At 41.6% G+C, this 26982-nt stretch overlaps 1 protein-coding gene across 14 annotated transcripts in view; it reads right to left on the reverse strand.

Moving 5' to 3' along the window:
- Nucleotides 1-26982, reverse strand: part of DOCK9 (dedicator of cytokinesis 9) — a 322440-nt gene that overhangs the window by 256430 nt on the left and 39028 nt on the right. The gene's annotated exons all lie outside the window — the stretch shown is intronic.

Consider the following 26982-nt stretch of genomic DNA (forward strand, 5'->3'; position numbering starts at 1 on the left):
ACTCAATGCAAAGGAACCATACAGGTTTGGATGAAATACTCTAAGTCAAGACTGATGTTGAGAGCCACCCTGGTAGAACAAAATGGGGAAATACTTCAAAATTACAAGGTGGGTTATGGGTACACTGATTCCCTCACTGATTCCTTCCATATGGGAAAATTTTAATAGAAATATTCACCATGGTTTTTTAGTCAAAAGCAGTGAATGGGAGCAGCTAATAGGAGAGTTTCAGAGGAAGTACTGGAGAGGGAGCGAGAGATGCTTTTTTTCCATTCATCATGGAGCAGGTCCTCAAGGAATCAATTCTGAAGCACTTAGAGGAGAGGAAAGTGATCAGGAACAGTCAGCATGGATTCACCAAGGGCAAGTCATGCCTAACTAATCTAATTGCCTTCCATGACGAGATAACTGGTTCTGTGGATGAAGGGAAAGCAATGGACATGTTGTTCCTTGACTTTAGCAAAGCTTTTGACACTGTCTCCCACAGTATTCTTGCCAGCAAGTTAAAGTAGTATGGGCTGGATGAATGGACTATAAGGTGGATAGAAAGCTGGCTAGGTTGTCGGGCTCAACAGGTAGTGATCAATAGCTCCATGTCTAGCTGGCAGCCGGTATCAAGTGGAGTGCCCCAAGGGTTGGTCCTGGGGCCGGTTTTGTTCAATATCTTCATAAATGATCTGGAGGATGGTGTGGATTGCACCCTCAGCAAGTTTGCAGATGACACTAAACTGGGAGGAGAGGCAGATACGCTGGAGGGTAGGGATAGGATACAGAGGGCCCTAGACAAATTGGAGGACTGGGCCAAAAGAAATCTGATGAGGTTCAACAAGGACAAGTGCAGAGTCCTGCACTTAGGACGGACGAATCCAATGCACAGCTACAGACTAGGGACCGAATGGCTAGGCAGCAGTTCTGCCGAAAAGGACCTATGGGTTACAGTGGACGAGAAACTGGATATGAGTCAACAGTGTGCCCTTGTTGCCAAAAAGGCCAATGGCATTTTGGGGTGTATAAGTAGGGGCATTGCCAGCAGATCGAGGGACGTGATCGTTCCCCTCTATTCGACACTGGTGAGGCCTCATCTGGAGTACTGTGTCCAGTTTTGGGCCCCACACTACAAGAAGGATGTGGAAAAATTGGAAAATGTCCAGCGGAGGGCAACAAAAATGATTAGGGGACTGGAACACATGACTTATGAGGAGAGGCTGTTTAGTCTGCGGAAGAGAAAAATGAGGGGGGATTTGATAGCTGCTTTCAACTACTTGAAAGGGGGTTCTAAAGAGGATGGACCTAGACTGTTCTCAGTGGTACCAGATGACAGAACAAGGAGTAATGGTCTCAAGTTGCAGTGGGGGAGGTTTAGGTTGGATATTAGGAAAAACTTTTTCCCTAGGAGGGTGGTGAAACACTGGAATGCGTTACCTAGGGAGGTGGTGGAATCTCCTTCCTTAGAAGTTTTTAAGGTCAGGCTTGACAAAGCCCTGGCTGGGATGATTTAGCTGGGGATCGGTCCTGCTTTGAGCAGGGGGTTGGACTAGATGACCTCCTGAGGTCCCTTCCTACCCTGATATTCTATGATTCATACACAGGAAGTCCCTTCTGGCTTCAGGCAGGAAAGAAAAGTAATGTCTATACTGAAAAGAAAAGAGAAAAAAAAAGATTCTTGTATTGTAAGGGCAAGTACAGATGCTTCAGACTATCAGAGAAACTGAGGAGTTCCTAAAGTATGAACGGTCATGAGCGGTTGCTCCCCCCGTAGCTACACTCCCCCACCCCTAGGAGCCAGAGGGACCTGCCGGATGCTTCCTGGGAGTTGCCCCAGGTAAGCATCTCCGGGACTCCCCACCTCGCCCTGCCGGCAGATGCCTCTGGCTCTTAGGGGTGGGCACCCACTACGGTGGCCCACGAGACCCTCCTGCCCGGTTCTGGGGGCAGTCAGGGGGCAGGAGTCCTGGTGGCAGGGATGGGCAACGACCCCCACATGGGGAAAGGAGGAAACCCATTGTTAAGATTTTGGCAGCTCATCACTGGATACCAAGATATATTTTGACTGGTGCACACTGAGGAAGTGTCTAGCCTTAAAAAATGGAGGCCAAGGCAGAGAAATATACATAGAAGGGCCAAGAGGCTCTTTACGGTCTACTGGTTTTTCCACATCTGGGCTGCTGTCCCTCTCACCATTCCATTGCCATCTGCTGGGGGACAGACTGGGGCATAGAAATGGTGGTGATGCGTGGCCACCTGCAACAGCAGCTGGGAACAGTAACATGCACATTAGCACATACTGAACCACAGCAGCATCTAAGAACTACAACTCAATACTCTCCCAATCTTCTAGATGTAACAAGAAATTCCCATCCTGCTATGATATCTTCCCAAAGTGCATGAGTGGGAATATATAGCCATAGCTTGTCTAAGGCAGCTACAGGCTTCCTAAGCATTGTTTCCCAATACTCAGTGCATTCTTGCCTAAACAGTGTATCCTCCAGGGGGTGGGGGTGTGTGTGTGGTTTTCTCAATACATTTTACTATTTGGTTCTCTATTTGATAAATTTAAAACACCACAGCAGTGCAGCTGCGCCACTATAGCGCTTCAGTGAAGACACTGCCTACACTGACAGGAGGAATTCTTCTATCAAAGTAGGTGCTGCAACTCCCCAGGAGGCAGTAGCTAGGTCAGCGGTCTCAAACACACGGCCTGCGGAGTTTTTTCTGCGGCCGGCCAACCTCATCCTCCTCCCGCCCCCCCCCCAAGAGTTATTTCACCAAGCTCCCCTCATCCCGTCCCCCCTCCTGCCCCCTCCCCCACAGCGCGCCGTGTCCCCACTCCTCTGCCTACCTCCAGGTGCTTCCCGCTGCCAAACAACTGTTTGGCAGCGCTTAGCACTTTCCAGGAGGGAGGGGGGAGGAGCAGGGAGCCACGCACCCAGGGAAGGAGGCGGAGAAGAGGCGGGGTCGGGGCAGGGATTTGGGGAAGTGGTTGGAATAGGGGCAGGGCGGAGGCAGAGTTGCGGTGGGGACTTTGGGGAAGGGGTTGGAATGGGGGTGGGGAAGGGGTGGAGTGGGGGCAGAGCCGGGGGAAGGGCTGGGGGCTTTAACAGAAGTAATTCTAGAAGTAAGTGTGTATTTCGTCCTTTGAGTGAGGTTCATTACTGAGTGTTTATATATTTTATTAAAACCGCTCGGAAATGACTTGGTCGAAAAAAAGAACACTTATGGAAGAAAAGAGTTTTCCAAGACAAATGGGAGAATTTATATATTTTCCACAGAGATAAAAAGATAAAATTCAATGCCTTATTTGTCAAACGATTGCTGTTCCCAAGGAGCATATCATGCGTCAGCACTACGACACGATGCACCTTGAAAAATATGATGTATTCATTGGAAAAATGCGAGAGGAAAAAGTTCAGCAACTTTAAGCAGCTTCTGCCAAGCAAAGAAATCTCTTTTCGGAGATTAACAAGTCTAAGCGAAGATTCAGTAAGAGCAAGTTTTGTGATAAGTGAAATGATAGCTAAATCATTGCGACCTCTATTTGTAAAAGAATGTCTTGTGAAGGCCAGCGAAATTTTATGTCCTGATAGGAAGAAAGTTTTTGAAGGCATAAGCTTGTCTGCCAATACAGTTGCCTGCAGGATAACGGATTTAGCAGATAATGTGCAAAAACAATGGATTCAAATGGCAAAAGACTTCAGAGCATTTTCAATTGCTCTTGATGAGAGTACAGATGTATCAGATACCACACAGTGTGCAGTATTCATTAGAGGTGTGGATTACAATTTGAATATAACTGAAGAATTGCTAGACTTAATGCCACTGACAGGTACAACGGGATGTGACATATTTCAAGGACTAGAAGAGTGCATTGAAAAAGCTGCAATGCCACGGAACAAACTCGTATCTTTGGCTACGTCATCAATGTGCGTCATCAATGTGCTCTAAAAACGCTGAAGTGGTCGGATTATTGAAGACCAAACTGAACAGCCCCAATATAACAGGAATTAGCTTCACTAGTATGCATTTTGCACCACGAAGCCCTTTGTAAACTTTTACTACACATTAAGGAACTTATAGATGTAGTTGTTAAAACCATTAATTTTATATGTGCACAAGGGCTGAATCACAGACAGTTCACCTCTTTTCTAGCAAGTATGCAAATATGGGGAACTTCTGTATCACACTCAAGGCTGAGTAGTGGAAATGTTTTGAAGATTTTTTTGCACTTAGAGAGGAGATAGATTCTTTCATGAAAATGAAAAAAAGGAGGTTCCACAGCTTGCTGATTCCACTTTTATCTGCAACCTTGCTTTTCTAACAGACGTAACTGATCACCTGAATGCACTGAACATGAAGCTTCAGGGTAGAAAACAGGCCATAACACACATGTATGACAGTGTTAAGTCATTCAAAGTCAAGCTTACTTTGCCGGGGAAACAGCTGACTGCTGGTAATTTGGTCCATTTCTCGACTCTGAATTCCTTAGAAAAAGCTGAACCCAAATCCTTGAAAGAATATGCAGATATCATTTCTAACTTACACAAATGGTTTGATGTGCAGTTTAAAGATTCCAAGGCACTTAAACCACATTTTCAACTTTTTTCCACACCATTTTCTGTGGAAATTGACAATGTTGCAGAGGAAATGCAGATGGAGTTAGTGGAGCTTCAGTGTGATACCATTTTGAAGCAGAAGTATACAGATGTTGGAATTCCAGAATTCTACCGGTTTCTTTCACAAGAAAGATTTCCCATGTTATTCTCTACTTCCAAAAGGGTAATGGCAATGTTTGGAAGTTCATATATGTGTGAACAGTTTTTCTCTTCTATGAAGATTAACAAATTTGTGTTAAGGTCACGACTCACTGATGAACATTTGAAAGCAACACTGAGGTTTGATATCCTGAGATGAAACCAAATATCGATGCTCTGGTTGATGCAAAACGCTGCCAGCTAAGTGGCCAAAAATTAAATGATAAAATTAGCACTGACTTTTTGCATTGCAGTTTTAAAAAGGTTAATACACTGACTTAATAGCATACTATATTACTCTTCATTTTTTACTATACTTTTGCATCGTTGTATGAAAAGGTTTCAGTGATGTGGTCCTTGGGCCAATGTACTACTCCTCATGTGGCCCTCGTGGTGATTTGAGTTTGAGATCCCTGAGCTAGGTCCACAGGAGAATTCTAGCACTGTCTACAGGAGGGATTAGGCTGATTTAACTGCTTCACTCTTGTGTGTGGATTCTTTACACCCCTGAGCAATGCAGTTATACCAATCTAATTTCCTAGTGCAGATCAGACCTAACACAGGACTGCTAGCCTTCCTCCCCTAAACTTGGAATTGTTCTTCAGAAAAAGCTCAGCAGAGATGACTGGTTGAGTATGCCTCCCTCTGTGGAGGTAGAAAAAACTAGAGGCAACATCAGGAAACGGAGCATTCTCCTGATGCCAGCAAGACTGCAAACAGACTAAAATACCCATTGTAATGTACCAGTACATTGATGAAAAATGGAGTTAATTTTGTCAAATATATACAGATGGGTCCAAAAAAGGAAAAACAGGAAGAGACAGGATGGCATATTGTATACCAAAACTGGAAATTAGTACATCTAACGGAATATCTGACTATGTAGCTGTCATGACAACAGAACTAGTAGCAATAGTCTGCAAGGAGTGACTTGGGCTGCATCAGACCCACCCCCAGAAACCTCCCCCAGCTGCAGGAAGCTCAGAATCCTCCCCTGCTTCCTGCCCCCATTACTCCACAGCTGTGGGGCGAGGGGTCACTGTATGGGGAGCTGCTCCCCCATCCACCCAACCCCCATGCATCCAGACCTCCCATACCCAGACACCCCTGCCAAGCCTCACCCCATACACCCAGAGCCCTCCTAGCCCTCCATACCTGAACCCCACCCCACTGAACATCAACCCCTGCTTCCAGACCCCAACCCCTACATCCAGACCATACCCCACTGAGCTCCCTGCACTCAAACCCTCACCCTGATGAGCCCCATTCCCCGGATCCCCAACATCCAGACCCTCCACCACTGACTCCCCACCTAGCTCCAGCACCCAGAGCCCCTCTGCTGAGCCCCAACCACTTTCACCTGGAAGCCACTGAAGAGTCCCATTGCCCCTGCCCCTGGAACCCTACATCCCAATGAGCCTCGGTGCATCCAGATCCCTCCACACCTAGACCCCGCACTGAGCTGCCTGTACCCAGATTGTCCCACACAGAATCCTCTCAGCCCACACCTGGATCCCCCCACACTGAGCCCCTCCACACACTTGGATCCTGTATGGTTGAGCCTGCCCACCCCACATCTGGTGCACCTGGCACAGAGGGGCAGGGCCCCAGAATGTTTCTGGGGCAGGCCCAGGCCTTGTGCTGTGTCAGGATTGGGTGCAGCCTCACCACTGAGTCTGTGTCCCCAGGGGGGAAGGTGAGGCGGCTGCAGGGTGATCTCCTATCTTCATGCAGACAATGGATGTGCTCCCCACTGCCATGCTGCAGCCTCTGCATTTATTTATTGACAAATAAAACTTGCAGAATTTTGCAAACTTTTAAAATATTGTGCACAGAATTTTTCATTTTTTGGTGTAGAGTGCCCTCAGGAGTAATACTGGGATAACAGGAAACAAAATGGCGGACAAAGCAGCTAAAAGTGCAATAAGACATGGAAGGACTAATGTAGAAATACCCTGAGTAAACAGGAATTCAAAAGCAAAAAAATTGGATTGATGAAAAAAGATGATGGTTTTTTGAATGGTCCCCTAGAGTTGAGGATTATTGCCATTGTGGCTTAAACAAAAATTTTTTTGGAATAAATAGACATCCTGTAAGGTGGAAGAAACTGATCATCTTTTATGGGTCTGTAAGGGCTTTGATGAAGAAAAGAAAAAGCTTTTTGAGGCATCTGAACATCTTAAGGTAAAAAAATTTACATGTATTTAGTAAAAATATTGGAAAAACGGAGCATTATTAAAAAGGTGCTGTTACATTACCTGAAAGACCCAGGGCAGAGTGAGAGGATATAAATTGTTAAGTATTGAGGAATTATAGCTGGTGGCAGCTATAGACTATTCAGTCAAGCCTGCTTCAGAATAATATACACCTCCTTCCAAAAGTTCTAGATATGTTAGCCAAACGTAAGGCAAGCTATTACCTGCTATCATTAGATTTCCTATCCTGGTGGATAAACAACAACATGCTTCACACTACAAGGACAAATGTAATGTATCTTAAATGTATCTCCAACCTTGGGAATGCTCAGTCACCCAGTCAAAGTTCCATTGCTAATAGGAGCTGCTGGATATTTAGTATTTTTAAATAGCTGATTTTCATATTTTAAAAAAAAAATCAAGTGCTTTGAGGACTTCAAGAAAAAAAAAAGCAACTGAAACAAGAAAAAAAATTCAGCTACACTCTTTGAAGAAACAATTTTTACTCTGTATTTTATCTACCTGAAAAGCGTGCAAGCATTCTGGTGCTATGACTTCTCAAAGAGATGGAGAAATCCTAAATTACTTAGTTCTTTAAAAGTCACAAAAATATTTAACAATTCTATCTGAAGTCTGAAAGCACTCAATCAGCATTCATTATGCAATACCTACCTCAATGTATTTTTGAGTTGGGGAAACTGAGGTAGGGATGTGAAGTGACTTGTAATTATCACAGAATGAGTCATTGACAGAGTCAGAAATACAATCTAAACAAATGGCTTGCCTGTATTTATGAGTTAATATGAAGTGTAGTTCAAGAGTTAACATTACACTTAGCTATAGAAAAGCGCTATCCTGAGCACAAATGTTGGGTAGGTAAGCATAAATCACAGGTCACATTAGAACTCAATATGGTTAAAGCCTAAAAGGACTGCAGTGTTTGGAGCAAAGGAATCTATGACAGTAACATAATACTGGGAACAGGTAACTTTCTGCTTCCATGGTTTATGAGGTTCTGCAAAAACCAGATTTCTTAAATTCTCAATCTCCAAATATAATCAGAAGTATTCAGGGTTTAATCTTTCAAAAAATAATACAAAAAAAGCAATTACCAATTTTATAAATTAAGACTGTAGAGAGGATACCAACTACAACTTTTAGAAAAAGGTACAGATGGCTTTTAGATTAGTCATTACTGATTGCTTGAATGTTTGGGCACCACCCAACTCTTTGTATAAACAAGCATCTGCACAAACGGTCAAAATTTCCACTGGTTTAAAACATACCAGCCTCCAGGGATTAAGATCTAGACAATAGCATGAATTTTCTGTTACCGAAGTCAGCACTATCTAAAAGATAGTTGAGATTTTGGGGTAAAATACACACTAATTCACACCTTATTTAATGTACATAAAAGCTCTGGATTTTAAACAGCATCACATTAACCACAAACAAGCCAAAATACTCTAATTTTTTGTCACAGGGTGAGAAGTAAAGACCTGTCAAAGATTAAATATTGATTAAGAGATACCAAAGACCACACGTAAATGTTCTCTTATGAAGGTGAAGCAATTGGTAGGGGATGTGGAATGCCAAGGTTAGAAGTGATTTTAAATTACTCAACATGAAGGGCTGCCAAGGAGGGGCCTGCAACACTGGAATGGAATTAAGTGCCCTGGTTTAGAGTGATTATCAGAGGCCAGACTGATCTTAATGTAATGCCTTTGATATCTAGAAAAAAGCTGAGAACTATACTCCATGAGCCAGTAAAGGCTATTGTGATCATTAGGGCCCTACCAAATTCATGGCCATGAAAAACACGTCACAGACTGTGAAATCTTGTCTTGTGTGTGCTTTTATCCTATACTGTACAGATTTCATCGGGGAAACCAGTGTTTCTCAATTTGGCGGTCCTGACCCAAAAGGGAATTGCAAGGGGGTAGCAAGGTTATTTTAGGAGGATTGCAGTATTGCTTGGTGCCCCGCCATCAGCAATGCATACCATGCCACCCTGACATCTACGCTGCTGCCTTTAGAGCTGGGCGGCCGGAGAGTGGCAGCTGCTGACTGAGGGTCCAGCTCTGCAGGCAGCAGCGCAGAAGTAAGGATTGCAATACCAGACCATGCCAGCCTAACTTCTGCGCTGCTGTTGGTGGCAGCTCTGCCTTCAGAGCTGGGCTCCTGCCTAGAAGCTGCCACTCTTCAGCTGCCCAACTCTGAAGACAGTGCCACCAGCAGCAGCAGTGCAGAAATAAGGGTAGCAGTACCGCAACCCCCCGTACAATAACCTGGTGACACGCACACCCCAAAAAACCCCTTTTTGGGTCAGGATCCCTCCAATTACAAACACCATAAGATTTCAGATTTAAATAGCTGAAATCATGAAATGTATGATTTTTTAAATCCTTTGACTTAATTTGGTAGGGCCCTAGTGATCGTTAAACTGTCTCCACATAGCTTGTCAGGCAGGGCCTTTGCCACCAGAGGGAATGATAGAAAGGTATACAAGAGCTCCTTGCTAATGTGATCTTTTCTTGTTGCCATGAGCTGAAGACTGATAAGCTTTTTGGTACAGATAATTGAAAGATCAGCTTCTAGAGTCCTCCACTGGAGGAAACCCTGGTCCATCACTCTCTGCTACAGAAACTATTCATAAGGATCCATTGTTACTTAACTTTCGCGTCTGCAGTAACACTCTCCTTCTGCCAGGTATGTGGCAAATAGGAACACTGTGAGACAGAGCCTGCACCAGCAGGGCTTCCAGACACAAAGAGTACTTCCTTGCTTATTTATGCAAAGCACAGCAGCCTTGCCTGTTTGAATCAGGATCACCACAATACTCCACCTACCCAAATACCCTCCCAATCCCGACACACACACACACACACACACACACTCAAAACCCAAAATGAACAAGTCAACCAACTGGCAAAACAAAACCCCATACATGAAGCACTTTTTTTTAACTCTGAAAAGAAAGATAAGCCATAGACTCCATGAAGTCCAGTAAGAACTTTGCTATTGACTTTATGTAGAAGGCATTGATAGTGTTATACTGCAGCCCATTATCACAGTAAGATAGGCTATCGTGTCTCTAAAAAACCTTAGCACATACAGGACTGCCCTTGTCAGAATATTTACATGCAACTGTTCTTGAGCATCTGTTTCACATGTGGGCATTCCAAAGCCACAACGGAACTGAAGTTATTACCAACCTACTACTTTGCAGTTAGATAGAGTCAGGATGAAGAAAGGAAACGTTTTTTTTATCCTTTTGAAGTCCACACTGAACACTAACAAATTAAGAGTTTGATTTGGGGATTCCACCTTCATTCCATAAGAAAATTCTCAACTCCCTATTGCTATATTTACACAGTTGTCTTTCCTCAGATATTCTGCTAATTATGATCTCACTTCGATGTATTATGTATCCTAATTAACTATACACCAACCTTATGATTTTTTTCTGATAAGGACTAAGAAGTTGCCTCATTTGACAGCAACTTTTATGATAAAGCAGTCAGAGGTCCTGGAAGGAGGGGTGCTGCCGCATCACCTGGCTTAAAGTTGTTTCCATCGTATACAGGGTTTACAGTTTGGTTCAATGGCTCTCAGCACACATCCCCACATACAAATTGTTCCAGCACTCCCGAACACATTAGTTAATCAGTCTTTGCAAAAGATGCAAACATCCTCATCACAAACTATTCCAACTTACAAATCACTGCAACTGGAAACTGAGTTTAGCTAATGGTACTCTGTGTACAACAATAAATACAGTTTAGTGTTTGCAAGCATTCCACACAATAAGGATACATAATGAATTAACTGGCCATTCTGAATCTGAAAAATGTAATTATATTTTTCTATTATGTGTTAGCCTTCTCTCCAACAAATGACCTTACAACTCCATGTGTTAAATTTTAAAAATATTTCTTTACAACTTGACCACTGAACTGATTGAAGAACAAAAGTAGTGCCTGGTAAACAACCTTCTTCACAGCTGTGTTAAAAGTTAGGAAGGAAACCATAGCAATTTTATTTAAATTTACAAAAACAGATTATTTTCCTGTGTAAATAAAAGCAGACAATAGTTCAAGAATGTTTAGCTGCACCTTTGCTTCTATTTTACACTGCCTCCTTTTGTTTTCACAGTACGGAAGTACAGAGCAGTTTAAACTAAATTATACCCTTATTTGAGGATGCAGCTGCCAAACAGGAATCTGTTTCATCGAGATTGACTGCGATTTTTATATACATAAGACGTAATCAGAATTTTAAGGTCACCAGTTTACTAGGCATAATGAATTTGTAAACATTAATATGAACAATAAAAACTTCAGAGTTAAAAAGTTAACACTATTTACAGTGTAATTTTTTTTTTTTTTTTTTTTAACTCTTACTGATGTGTCTACTTAGGTCAGTCATGGCCAAAATCCTTCATTTAAAACCCAAATGGCGTTTTCTGCTGCTCAGCAGCTTCTTTTACATTGAATTAAAATTAACTCAGTGGCATTCAAATAAAGAGTCCCTCTTCTGTTCCCCAAAAGAGTGGAGGAAAAAATATAAGCATGATAGTTTTAAAAATACAGAAGTATTTATGAAAAAATGTATGGTACTGAACTATAGCTGTATAGTATTAGTTTTATGATTTTTTTCAAGTTTTTTAGTTTATCATCTTCTCCATTTTCAGTTTATACACAGTTTCCATAAAAATGAATGCTTCTCCCTTGATTAAAACATTGACATTTTAAAAATATGACATGAACAGATTATGTCAGGAAACCCCCTTTGACCAATTAACATAAATCATAGCTTAGCAGCTAAAAAACATATTTCCAATCTGTATAGTCTCCCACCACTCTTCCCAGTTTCTCTGACTAGTCAGGTTGGGACAAAAACTTTAATCAATGAGATTTTTTTTTAGCAAAAGAAAAAGATCAGCTAAAATGTGCAATAACTACCTGCCAAACATAGCTATATCAATCAAGTTGTTTGTAGACCCAAAGTTAAATTTTAAAAAGCGAGATGCCAACAAAGTACATTTGATTTACTGAGCTTAAAGTGAAGGGTGGGATTTCAAAACATGCCTATGCAATTTAGTAACATTCAATGAGGCCTGTGCTCCTAGAATCACTTAAATCCTTAAAAAAAAATCCCATCTAAATTGAGTTATCATACTCTCTTACTGGGTAGTTTAATCAAAGGCTAAATGGAGTAACAATAAGCATATTAAAACAGCAGAAAATTAACTACTATGCTATATCAAAGCCAGGAAAGGAATTATGAAATCACTTGATTTAGAAGCCTTAAAACATATCCCCAAACAAAATAACTTTTACCTTACAACTTAAGGTTACTCATATGTATTTCCTAGAACACCCTTGCTAAAAATTCAGGCAATTGCCAGTTAAGCGAAGATTCACCCCACACCAACCTCAGCTCACATATCCTACTATCCTAACAAAATATCCCAAAACTCAGTCTCTTCATCTTTACAAACACATCACAATAAGCACTGGCGGTTGAAGGGCTCCCCATAGCACTGCTGCCTAGTGCAATAAGGAGTACTTAATGCACTTCGTGTCCTGGGAGCACTTTCCACACCACTTACTTGGAGCAGATACTCTGGCTCCCCTGGTGCACAAAACACCAATACCTTGGCAAGGAGACACTGGGCTCTCCTGACTAAACTAAATTCCTCATGCACCCAGGCTCTCTACCCAACAGACAAGTATTCTCCTATTCTCAACCCTTCACATGGATGTCTCCTTTCCACTCCCAAAAGACTTGCTCACCATGCATGCCCACCCACATCTGATTCCTTGATGAATAACAGCACACCATGGAGGATGGGGACTAGGAGGGATGTAGATAACATGAGAAACTCATATGGGGACTTTGAGGAAGGATGGGCAACTTTGAAGAGCAGAAGAATGACAGTATTATTGGAGTAAGGACCATCATGAGGCACAGGAATGCTGATAACTAAACTTCTTCCTAGACCCAGCCCCATGATCTGGGTCACGGTGAAAAAGGTCACTAACTATTATTACACAGCCAGTGTTAATATCACCAACTTCCATGGCTATAATTACATCCATTATTTTTTCTTTATTGAGATGTATTAGAATAAACAATGAATTAAAAAGAAAAGAAGTACTTGTGGCATTTTAGAGACTAACAAATTAAATAAATTGGTTAGTCTCTAAGGTGTCACAAGTACTCCTTTTCTTTTTGCGAATACAGACTAACACGGCTGCTACTCTGAAACCTGTTACAATGAATTAGAAAGAACAACACGAGATTTTTAAGAGCAGGTTAGACAAATACCTTTTCGGGATTGTCTAGATAATAAATAGTCCTGCCATGAGGGGACTGGACTTTGAGATGTCATAAGTGCATATGCGTGCAAGACCGGACTTTCTTTGCACACTAGTCTCTGAAGAGTCCCCCCCCACACACACACCTTGTGCCTCCTCATGCTCCCATATGATGGCATAAAGAGTAGGATGGCCATGACCCTCCTTCAGTTCCCCTGCAATTCAAAGCCCATGTTAGCGGAGGACTCCAAAAAGTAGGGATGTAGGGAGAGTCTACACCGACTACAACATCTACAAGAACCACAGTCACATCAGGGTAAGTAACATTCTCTGATTATGCCACTGTAGGTCACCAGCAAAACAACATGCTACCTGGGTGGTAGGAGTCAGGAGTTCCAGCCATATCAAACAAGTGTAGCATTGCCCTCCCAAACTCACTCTCTCCTGGCTGCCAGGTCAAAGTCAGAATGTTTAACGGAAATCAGTGGAGTCGCTCCACAGCCTTACACATCTGAGATTGGAATGTTCCTGTGGCAGGCAGTAGATGCAGCCTTTACCCTGGTGGAGTATGTCAATGTTTGGAGGAAGAGGCTTGCCAGCTAGATGATAGCAGGTGTGCCAGTAACAGCCATAAAGAAGCGAGGAGACAATTAAAAAGCCTTGGCCCTATTAAGGTAATGTAGCACAGCACTGGAGACATGCAGCGTGTGCAGTTTCCTCATTCCAAACATAAAGTGAAGCTAAGGAAGAAAACTGGCAAAGTTATCAATTGGCTCAAGTGAAAGTCTCAATGGACTTTCAGGTGGAACTTAGGTGTAATCTTAAAACCACCTTGTCCCTATGGCTGGACTGCCTCATGCATCCTTCAGTGAGAGCTTAAAGCTCAGTGACTCCAAGCTGAAGTGATGGCCACCAAAAAGACCATCTTGACGATAAGGTGATGTACTTAGCATTTGGTTCGTGGTTCAGAGAAGACTGAGATGCAAGAGGACAAAGTTGAGATCCCACAAGGGAGTCAGGTCTGTAACCAAAGGGTAAGTATGAAAGAGGCCTGTAAGGAATTTTGATACTAATGGATGTGAGAAGATTGAGTGTGACTATACCAGGCAATGACATGCCAATATTGCTGCCAGGTGGTCTTAAGAGTAAAGGCCAGTTCAGCACGTTGTCAAGAATCTTCAGTATCAGTGCCTCTACTGGATCTATTGTTTTGGCCTACTGATCAGGGTGGATAAATATCAATGATTTGGGGTGAGGGGAGGTGGGAAGGAATAGTTTTTTTTTCCTCAAAAAACATTTTATCAAAAAAATCCGATCTAAACAGAGTTTTAATTAAGATACATTATAGCTCAAAGATATCTCATCATGGAATAGGGATTATAAATTCTAATTCTATGGTATGAGACAATAGATTCATGTAATGTTGAAGAAAAGTTTTGTAAATGAGTTCCAATAGTTCATGGATTAGGGACCCAATCTTGTGAGGTTCCACAGACTTCTGTATAGATTATTTAGGTTAATCTTTCTATCTATCCAATGGGACTCAGTGCTCAGTCTAGAAGATACCATCAGAGATGCTTAGTTTTGCAGTTCTCAGACTGTGGATTTGTGTTTCCAGAGGTAACATGCTTGTTAACAGCAAAAAATGTTTTTAAAATAAAATAAAATAAATAGAGGTGAGAAATAACAGACCTCAACTCTATTGTCCCTCTGCAAATTTGTGTACACAGAGTCAATCCCTTACCTCTCTAAAAGTGCAAAGTTTCAAAAAGTTCAATGAATAGAAGATTGTTGGGGACGAAATAGATCTGGACAAGGAGAAGAAGTCTAGAGACAAATGTGAGAAACGAGGGATGTATGCTTGTTTTGTTAAAATATTATAGGTTTGCTGTTGAAAAAAAATCCAGAATACATAACGTTGTTGTTTTAGTTAAATAAAACAATTTAAATGTCTGTCTGGTGATGTTCTCTTCCTAATACAGCATGGCAAGAAAAGCCTCCAAATATTACTGATTAACCTGTTGAATTGGAGATCACCTCCCAATGACTTCATAAATATCTGTTTCAGTTACCTTTGGTAAATGAAATAACCAATCATTCATTTTCTGATATAGCTGTAAAAATAATCTGAAAAGTTTTCAAAATAAATCCCCGTTTAAAAATGTATAGTGTGTACCTTCTAAAAATGAAACCTATATCTATCTCTGAGTTGTGAAGAATATGTATGAAGGTTATAACAACCAACAAGAATGCACTTTTATGTAGAAATCCATGATTAAATCTAGTCTTCCTGACTAGTGATTTAAATCAAATCCACCCTGCTGCTGCTATGTAAAAAAAAAATTCCATTTGGAGAAGAAAGTCTTCCTGGTGGAAGATGTCTTGCTGTGGATAACAATTTTCTGAATCTAATAGGGCACAGTCTATTGATAGCACTCAATCAGCTAACATCCAAGCCATAAGGCATAACATCGGATTTTGGTTCTAGAATATTATGGGATGACTCAGCAGACCGGGAGGTGTAGAGGAGACTGTATGGACCTCGTTAGCAGGCCTGGTAGCCAAAGCTGTCATGGCCAGTAAGAAGCTATCAGGATGACCACAGTTCTATCCTGTTTGATCTTGCATACTATTCTGGGGATCAATGACATCTGAGAACACCAAAGGAAAGAAGCATCTGGTAATGAGCCCGGACTCACACCTCCTGTTAAGCAGAACATGCATTTGGTGTAATCTATCACAGCAGTCCCCCAATGACACAATATTAGCTCTGCGACAGACCATTTCAATGACCATTCATTACTGGTCACAGCATGCCTATTTAAGATGTCTTCAATGTCACTGCTGGACACTGGTAGGTGTAAAGACGTCTGGCTTCCTGACAAAGAGGATGATCAAGTGTCTTCGTTTTTCTTTCTATTCTGCATCAATAAAATTTGGATGTCAATGCTAATAAAAAAAATAGGAAGGAGCACAAACTCTGGCAAGTAAAATTTAAAAGTATAATTAAGCAGGTCAACGAAGAATTTGAAGTAACTTGCTAAATATGCAAGAACCAACAGTAAAATAGTTTTCAAGTACATCAGAAGCAGGAAGTCTGCCAAACAGGCACTGGGAGCCACTAGATGACAAAAGTATTAAAAGAGCACTCAAGGAAGGCCTGGCCATTGCAGAGGAGCTAAATGAATTCTTTTGCATCAGTCTTCACTGCAGAGGATGTGGGGAGACACTCCACATCACAGCTATTTTTTCTAGGCAACAAAACTGAAGTAGTGTCCCAAATTGATGTGTCAATAGAAGTTTTAGAACAAATTGATAAACTAAATGGTATTAAGTGTCAAGGTCCCAATGGTATTCACCCAAGAGTTATGAAGGAACTCAAATGTGAAACTGCAGAACTACTAACAGTAGCATAAAGAAAAGGAGTACTTGTGGCACCTTAGAGACTAACAAATTTATCTGAGCGTAAATTTTCGTGAGCTACAGCTCACTTCATCGATGAAGTGAGTTGTAGCTCATGAAAACTTACGCTCAAATAAACTGGTTAGTCGCTAAGGTGCCACAAGTACTCCTTTTCTTTTTGCGGATACAGACTAACACGGCTGCTACTCTGTAACAGTAGCATGTAACCCATCACTGAAATCAGTCTCTGAACCAGATGACTGGAAGGCAGCTAACATAATGCTAATTTTAAAAAAGGTATCCAGAGGAGATCATGGCAGTTACAGGCCAGAGAGCCTAACTTCAGTACCGACCAAACTGGAAGAAACTATAGAAAGAACAGAGTTATCAGACACATATAAACACGATTTGTTGGAGACGTGTCAAACCGGCTTTTGTAAAGGGAAGTCATGCTGCACCAACCTATTAGAATTATTTAAGGAAATCAGCAAGCACATGGATAAGGGTGATCCAGTTGACACAGTGTACTTGGATTTTCAGAAAGCATTTCACACGGTCCCTCACCAAAGGCTCTTAAAGCAATCTAAGTAGCCACAGGATAAGAGGGAAGGTCCTTTCGTGAATCAGTAATCAGTTGAAAGATAGGAAATGAAGAGTAGGATAAATAGTCAGTTTTTACAATGAAGAGGTGGACAGCAGAGTTCCCCAAGGATCCATACTGAGACCTGTCCTGTTCCACATATTTATTATTTAGAAAAGGGGATGAAACAATGAAATGGCAAAGTTTGCAGATGATACACTATCATTCAAGATAGTTAAGTCCAAAGGAATTACAGAGAGATCTCATAAAAGTGAGTGACTGGGCGATAAAACGGCAGATAAAATTCAATGCTTATAAGTGCAGAGTGATGCACACTGGAATCCTCATTATACATTGTGACGTTACACCCCATATTCTTTATGGAAATATGCTTATGATATGGATATGGCGTAACAGATGTATTTTACGCAAGATGGGTCTTCAAAAGGTAGTCATTGGAAAGGTTACTGACCATGTAACGATTACAACTGTGTGTATATTTGGGAGACACCCACCAGACAACAGGCTAGCTGCATTGATGGGCCATCAGGAGGAAGCAATAAGACTTTGAAGATACTAACCTCTCTCCTTCCTGAGAGGCGTCCTGGAACGTAGCTGTGACACTACTTGGTCAGGTGGTCCTGTCGCCTGGTACTAAATACTATCTTGGACTTCTAGTAATTTTCCACTAAACCGAGGGGGAGGTCAAGACGGGGAAAACGAAAGATTCCTGCCTTATGTACATCTTTTTTTAAGGCTGGGGAGTAAGGCAAACAGGACTCTTCTCTGTTGCTTTCCTGCCCAAGAAAGACAGACTGCTGAAAGTACCTGAAGAGACAAAGAAACTGAGAGGTGGGAAAGGCAAGGGCTGAGTCCAGACTAAGACAGGAATCTAGTCCGTAAAGAGAAATAACTGGAACTCTTAGCTACAGAAACTCGGCAACTTGCCTGAAACAACATTTAGGGTGAGAAATTACTTCTTGAAACTAGTCTCAAAGATCTTAAGCTTAGTATGCATGTACTGTTTTATTTGTTTGGTAATCTGCTTTGTTCTGTTTGCTATCCCTTATAATCACTTCAAACCTATCTTTTATAGTTAATAAACTTATTTCTTGTCTATAATATAACCCAGCTTGTGCAATTCATATGGTGGGTGGGGGGAAGAAGTTGTGCATCTCTCTGTCTCCACATTGAGGGAGAGGGCGAATTTTTATGAGCTGGCACAGTGCAGATCTTTCTATACAGTGCAAGACAATATTATCTGGGGTTTCTCTCTCCACAGTGGCTGTGCATGTGAATGCTGGGTGAATCCTCTTACACAGATCTGACTGCAGTCTGTGTCTGCAGTCTGTGTCTGCAGCTGGGTGTGGTCTTGCCTGGGTGAGTGCTGGAAAGGCGCCCCTCCTTGCTGCGGAAGCTCCAGGGCTAGGGCCGGAGGATAGATGCCTCTCCCCTGGCAAGTTCAGGCCTAGCTGGGCCTGGGTAAGGGTGCCCCGGCTGCGGCTGGGTCCGGGCAGCCCTGGCCAGGTTTGGGCCAGGGTAGGGGTGCCCCTCCCTCGGCCATTCCCCGGGCAGGTTCCCTGAGCTCCTGCACAGTGCTAACAAGGCTGCTGCGCAGCCGCGCAGCTTACAGGAAACTTAAGTAGACACTATTCTCGAATTAAAAATTGTAATATTATTCAAGAAGAAAGTGTCCACACAGGAAGTCATTCCAGAATAGCTACAGCCGATTGGCATAGCTATAGTGGAATAAGCCAATCAATTTCCCCCATGTAGACAAGCCCTTAGTCCTTCTGACATCCCAGTGTATTCAGATTTGCAAGGGACTCACAAGTATTTCTGTCACTAGACTATGCAGAAGATGACATTCACCAATATCTAAAGCTTATAATACTGTTGAGTTAACAGGTTATATTAATGCATTTGGAATTAGTTGAGAATTTTACTTTGTGTAAGAATTAGGTTGGCAAATTTTTTTGATTGTTTTTAGTAGACACCTGATCCTGCTTTTGAAAAATTAGGATTATCTAAGTCACCACATTCAGGGCCTAGGCATGCAGCCTTTCAGAATCCATGCAATGACATGGCCCATGTTCCCTCTCACGTCTAGGAAATCCCGCATTCAAAAATTAAGTAACAGTTTTCATATTAAAAATATTTTTCCACTGCAGACTAAACTAATTGAAAGATTCTTGAATACTGATTAACCAAGTCCTTTAGAGGACCAAGTCATAGTATACAAGCTACATTAAAGATCTTTAAAATCTGACAACTGATCTCAGTGCTTTCATTACTAAGCTGCAATTTTAAAGATTAAGTATTGAACAGAACTGAAAAAGATTGAAACTAGCATAGCAGCACAGAAAGCAGTTCAAGCATACTGAAAATTACAGGTGTCACATTGCTTCCTGCAGTTTTCATTCTGAATATTTTTTTTCCAGTGCTGATTGGCTGTTTGCTCCAACATAACCTGCCCACTCTTCTCCACCTCCCACCCTCCTTTATCTTTCCATTTACCTAATCCTCTCCTAATATAACCCCACTAAAAGGATTTAAATTACAGCTGTCGATTAATCGCAGTTAACTCACACAATTAACTCAAAAAAATTAATTGTGATTAATAGCAGTTTTAATCACACTGTTAAACAGTAGAATTACCAATTGAAATTTAAATATTTTGGATGTTTTTCTACATTTTCATATATATTGTATTCTATGTTGTAATTGAAATCAGTGTACATTATTTTTTATTACAAATATTTGCACTGTAAAAATGATAAGAAAATGGTATTTTTCAATTCACCTCATACAAGTACTGTAGTGCAATCTGTCGTGAAAGTGCAATTTAAAAATATATAGTATTTTTGTTACATACCTGCACTCAAAAACAAAACAAGGTAAAACATCAGAGCCCACGAGTCCACTCAGTCCTACTTTTTGTTCTTCCAACTGCTAAGACAAACAAGCTTGTTTACATTTACAGGAGATAATGCTGCCCTCTTATTTACAATGTCACCTGAAAGTGAGAACAGGCATTTGCATGGCACTTTTGTAGTGGGAACTGCAAGGTATTTAAGTGCCATATATGCTAAACACGCGTATGCCCCCTCCTCCTTCAGCCACCATTCCAGAGGACATGCTTCCATGCTGATGACACTCGTTAAAAAAAAAATGTGTTTAATTAAATTTGTGACTGAACTCCTTCGGGGAGAACTGTATATCCCCTGCTCTGTTTTACCCGCATTCTGCCATATATTTCATGTTATAGCAGTCTCGGATGATGACCCAGCACATGTTGTTCATTTTAAGAACACTTTCACTGCCGATTTCACAAAATACAAAGAAGGTACCAATGTCGAGATTTCTAACGATAGCTACAGCACTTAACCCAAGGTTTAAGAATCTGAAGTGCCTTCCAAAATCTGAGAGGGATGAGGTGTGGAGCATGCTTTCAAAAGTCTTAAAAGAGCAACACTTTGATGCGGAACCCGAACCACCAAAAAAGAAAATCAACCTTCTTCTGGTGGCATCTGACTCACATAATGAAAATGAACATGCATTGGTCCGCACTGCTTTGGATTGTTATCAAGCAGAACCCATCATCAGCATGGATGCATGTCCCCTGGAATGTTAGTTGAAGCATGAAGGGACATTTGAATCTTTAGTGCATCTGACATGTAAATACCTTGTGACGCCGGCTACAACAGTGCCATGAGAACACCTGTTCTCACTTTCAGGTGACCGTGTAAACAAGCAGCTGGAAGCATTATCTCCTGCAAATGTAAACAAGCTTGTTTTTCTGAGCGATTGGCTGAATAAGAAGTAGGACTGAGTGGACTTGCAGGCTCTAAAATTTTATACTTATTTTTGAATGCTTTTTTTGTACATAATTCTACATCTGTAAGTCCAACTTTCATGATAAATAGATCGCACTACAGTACTTGTATTAGGTGAATTTAAAAATACTATTTTTTTTTGGTTTTACACACTGAAAATACTTGTAATCAAAAATAAAGTGAGCATTGTACACTTTGTATTCTGTGTTGTAATTGAAATCAATATATTTGAAAATATAGAAAGCATCCAAAACTATTTAAATAAATGTTATTCCATTACTGTTGAACAGTGTGATTAATCACGATTTTTTTAATTGCTTGACGGCTCTAATTTAAATGAAACAAAGAAAAATAGAATACGAGATTTGCTGCCATCGCATTGTTCACTCTGCTTCTATTCTATCCCTTTCCCCTACTATTTGTCTGTTTTATCTATTTAGATAGTAAAGTCTTTAGGCAGGGACAGTTTTATTCCCTAACACAATGACGCCATATCAGATGGCCCTATGCATTACCGTAATAAAATACAGTTTTTGAAGAATTTTCCTTGCCTAGAGAATCTGGCATTGTCACAATAAAAACAGTGGAATTTAAATCAGAAATATCAAATAAAAAAGAGAGATCATTTTGTTTTCAAGGAACAGCAGCCCAGGTACAGAAAGGCATTGAGACTCAAGGTTTTTCTATACTTGGATGGGATTTGAGGGAAAGAAAACCGCATAGACAAGCCCATAGTTAGTAACAACACCAATACAGAAGAACTTCAAGAAATAATTGGCTATTAAGGAGGAATTCTGGAATATAGTCTAAGACTTTCCAAGTATAGATGACAGCATGGAAACAGAAATAAATCAAAGAGTGGAGGGAGACAAAGGGAGTAACAGGGTTAAGCAAAACAAAGACCGAAAAGTGGAGACAGGTGAGATGAAATGAAAGATATGTGGGCAATGGATACATAAGAAGAATTCTGAAGGCAAAGAATTGAGTAAAATTATTTAATACTTCCTCTTTGGGTTCTTGAAAATATAAAAAATGGCTTGTTTCTGTAAAGCTTAATATGAACTAAAATTAAAATTAGTGCTTAATATTTAGTAAATGATCTTTTCACTGAATGAACAGCATATGGAAAAAGGCAGGAAGACCCAATATGATGAAAATCAACACTGTGATCTTTAATATTTTCTGGGGTTAAATTTAAAAACCCCTGGGCTAAATTATTTGTATCCATTTGGGCATGAGGCCCTACTGAGTTCTTCCTGCAGATCCTGAGCCTGGAGACAAGACCCCAGGGGAAAGTGGTGTGCTGAAAATACTCTTGGCCCAAAGGGAAGGACAAGTATATTGATATAAAGGTTGATGGCAACGTGCAGAGACACACTAAATCTACTAAATTTCCATCCTATCTCCAGATTACCTTAATTTTTTTTTAGGCAATGGAAGAGCAGAGCCATTTCTGATTTAATACTAGGTGGAGACCTCCTGACTTCTTCAGCACCATAGATAGTAGAAAAGAGACTCCTGCAGAGTGCACCTGGTCCAAGACTTTTAGTTACTCCCTCGCCATTTCACTGATATCCAACTATGCAAACAGATTTCTCCCAATAACCACTTCCTAAAGACTATCCATTAATGGAAATTTTTAAATACTGTTCATACAAGGGAATCAAAGCCCTTAGTGCTTGTTCTTGCACTGGGGAGGGACCTCCTGGAATCCACTGTTGTCACTGTGACAAAACTATATCTCAGTTAGAAGTACCTGATCTGCCTTGAAATAACTAGAGACAAGGAAGGGAAAGAAAAACTGCTGCGGGAGGGAGCAATGCTTGGTGGCAGTTGTCTATCAACAGCTAAATTACAGAGCTACCTAAGCCAGAGCCAAGAAGAAACTGTTTAAATTCCAGACCAGGGTTCTTTGCAGAAAGTTTTATTTCAATTATTTACTCTAGAAATTAATGGGTTGCTATCTCAAAAATACTATAGACTACCCAGTCTCCTAAACAAAGAAAATGGGATGGTTTGCATTTCAAACACAAATCCTAGCAGACAACTTACTCTTGAAAAAACATCATCCACCCATCTGTTCTGCTGCAAGGCGAGCAAAAGGGAAAAGATGATACTGTAAAGTGATGCCTTGCTAATCCCTTGTAGTCCTGCCTATCTCCTCCATGATAGGAACCCAGTAGCCCAGGGGTGGGCAAACTTTTTGGCCCGAGGGCCACATCTAGGTATGGAAATTGTATGGTGGGCCATGAATGCTCACAAAATTGGGGGTTAAGGTGCAGGAGAGGGTGAGGGCTCAGGCTGGGGTTGTGGGCTCTGGGGTGAGGCTGGGGGTGCAGGAGGGTGCTCCGGGCTGGGACCAAGGGGTTTGGAGGGCAGGAGGGGGTCAGGGGTTCAGGCTCCAGGTGGCACTTACCTCAAGCACCTCCCAGAAGCAGCAGCATGTCCCCCTTCTGGCTCCGATGCGGAGGCACAGCCAGGCGTGGCCAATGGGAGCTGTGGGGGCAGGAGCAGCGTTTAGGAGCCCTATGTTTAGGAGCTGGAGGGGGCGACATGCCACTGCTTCTGGGAGCCGTGAAGAGCGGGGCAAGCCCCCGACCCCACTCCCCGGCTGGAGGTCAAGGGCTGGATTAAAACATCTGGAGGGCAGGATGCGGCCCCCAAACCGTAGTTTACCCACCCCTGCAGTAGCCTCTCCCTTCCAAGCACAGCTCTTAAACATGATTCTTGAGGGGTGGAAAGTCAAATTCTTCTCCCAAAAGTCATCTGCATTTAGAGAAAATGGTACAAATTTTCATTCAATGTGTGACTGAGAGATCCTAGAATTTAAAATTTAACTATTTCTTCTTGCATGAGTTTTTTAAACTAAATTATCTGTGTTGCAGAATGAGCTGCACCTCTGTCCCCTTCCTGGTCTGAGTGCACTCCTCAGGTGTCAAGCTTCATGCCTGAACCTCTCCTAGGGCAGAATTATTCATTTTTCCCTGCTTTTAAACCAGACACTTGGCTATTGTATTCTGTATATCAACCATGCTGCTTAACAAGCAGGTCCAACTAGATTAAGCACCTGCTGTTCTTCCCTTCTGTGACCAGAGGTATATACAGTGACCAGACAACCTTCCAAAAAAAACCACACCCACAAACCACAATTATTTTGTTTATTTACCAAAAATTAGAAGAAAGCATAAAATGATGAGAATTTTAAAACAAGAGAATCTACAAGCATTTCTCATACCTGAGGTTTGGCATCACCTGATGATCTAAACTAGCTAAGCTTCTTCAGACCCCCAGGTGGGTGGGTGTGTGTTAGTCTGGTTTTCCGGAACAGCTCTCCTAACAGCTACCTCCCTGCTCAGGGGTGTCCTGTTTAGCCAGACAAAGGTCCTTTGTTCTTTTCAGTTCCTGGGCTTTTACCCTTCTGCACCAAATCAACAAAGAAAGCTTAGCAGGAGATCAGCACAGGGCCAGCCTTCGGGATGGGCGACCATCCAGGGTGCTGTGGTCGGGGGGTGGCGCCATGCGGCAGCACAGTGGCGAGCACTGCTGGTGTAGTGTCAGGAACTGCTCCTGGCTGGCAGGGGAGCACCACATTGGAGGCCGCCCAAATTTTTCCCTGCTTCCTTCCAATGCAGGAACATGGGGGGGGGATGGAAGGGGGGAGAGGGCGGTGATGCACAGATACTGCTCCCCACCCCTCCCCCCCAAACGTTCCTCTATGTCCCCCTAGTGGCCAGTGAAGGGGGGAGCAAGGAGCAAAGCCAGGGCTCCCTGCATCCAAGTCACTTTCCCCACCTGGGCTGTGCGGTGAGGTGAGCATCAGGAGCTGCTGCTCTCCTGCCCTCCCCTTACAGGTGGAGAAAGTGACTTGGCTGCAGGGAGCCCTGGTGTTGCTCCTCGCTTCCTCCCCTCACAGCTTCCTACGGGTGTGAGGAGGAGCAGTGTTCTGGGTGGGAGCAAGCAGCAATGCCAGCTTCTCCATGCATCCAAGTCAGTTTCCCCATGGGGGCGCAGGAGGGGGGTACAGAGGTTAGGGGCACAGGGGGCACAGTGCAAAGGTTAGGGGCAATGCAGAGGACGCCATGCCCACATAAGACAGAGGCACCAAAATATAAGTTCGTCTAGGGAACCATTTTACCTAAGGTTGCCCTGCAAGCCAGACACCTCAAAGACAATTGCTCTCCCACTGTTTTATACACCTGAAGTGTTTACCATGGGGTCATTTAACTTGTGCCACTATTTCCTTTCTGCTTGTTAAATTAAACCAATCTATTCATACAGTTAATATCCCAATAACTAGGTCAATATACAGTATTCAAAAATTAGAGCAGCTCCATGTCTGTCACATAAATATCACCATAATTGCAACAGGCAGGCAAATTTTGTGCCTAATCTGATCCATTTATATGCCAATTTTGTAAGGCTGAATTAAACCAATATCAACTGAACCCTGGGACAATAGCAGCTGGAACAAAAAATTACTAAATAAAGCAAAGGAATAAGTGACAATGTAAATGCAATATAACAAATTTTCACTCTAGCTTAAGTTATGAAATGTCATCTCTGCCTTAAATTTTTCCTATTTCTCTGCACTCTCACATATTTGGATTTATATAACTAATCTGAGTTAACTGCAGCTTAAGGATTTTTGTTTTTATGGCTTATTTTATTTTGTACTGTTAATACTGATTTTAGTGCAAGACAAACTGATTTTTTCCAAGTCAAAAAATAATTTTTTTTTAATAGTGTTTAATTACTTGTGGAATGAGACCAATGGTTCAAAAATGGCCGACAGTGAGGATCTGATTGAGGTTGTTTAAGGAAGCCATTCTTTTTATGTCAGCTTTTACTTACTTACACGGACACACAGACACACACACACTTTCAAAATATACAACATAACTACTGAAGGTAGAGGATACCTTGAGCAATTTAGAAAATGTATTTGAGGAGAATGGTCAAAATTTTCGGCATCTACTCCTATACTCAGAAAGCCCCTATTCCCTGCATCAGATTAAGTCTTTTATTATAGTCAGAACATAGGGAGAAAAAAAGGGCCAAGGTGAGTATTAAAAAAATTAAGAATTTTAAAAAAAAAATCAAGCATACCGTTGAATTAATTTCTATAATGCCCTGATGAAATCATAAGCTCTCTATAACTGCAACTAGTCTCAACCTAAACAGACACTATAGATTCTCGAACACAAACTTGTTTTCATAAATAGCCCTTTAAATCTACCCTCAACACACACACACACACACACACACACACACACACACACACCCCTCCAGCTCTTCTATGCAGCTTGTCAGCAACAGAGAAGCTAATATGAGCAGTGCATACAGCATTTAAAATAACCTTACAAATCTACCAAAATCACTTTGCGAATTGGTCAGCAACCGGTGCCCACTTCCACCCCCTTCGGTCCAGACACAATACATCTGATGCATATGTGCGTCACCAGTCTGGGGAGCATGAAGAAGATACACAGGAAACCGGTTTTGAGGTGGGACTATCAGACAACACCTAGAGAGCCTCAAAAAAACAGAAGACATTTAGAAAGCAATTAGCTCTCCCATAAAGATTTTTCTTCTAGCATACTCTCCTACACCTTTCACCAGTTTAGTTTACTATAGTAGTGTACTTCCTAAAAAACCCACCCATAATAAGTTCATTTGAAAATGAAAAATTTAAACCTGCATTGGGGTTTTTTAACATACCAACAGTCATAAGGTTTCTTTTTTTTTCCAAATGTTATAGTAACCTGTCTTGGTCATTTCAAGTAAGATAAGTACCTTATAAGATCTAATAACAGCAAATTGCAGACTATGGGCACATGTAAACCCTCTATCATGAGTCAAAGCTTCTTCAAAGCTATATCAGTACAAATCTACAAAACA

The sequence above is a fragment of the Chelonia mydas genome, chromosome 1, assembly GCF_015237465.2.
Source record: "Chelonia mydas isolate rCheMyd1 chromosome 1, rCheMyd1.pri.v2, whole genome shotgun sequence".
In the NCBI taxonomy this organism is placed as follows: domain Eukaryota; kingdom Metazoa; phylum Chordata; order Testudines; family Cheloniidae; genus Chelonia; species Chelonia mydas.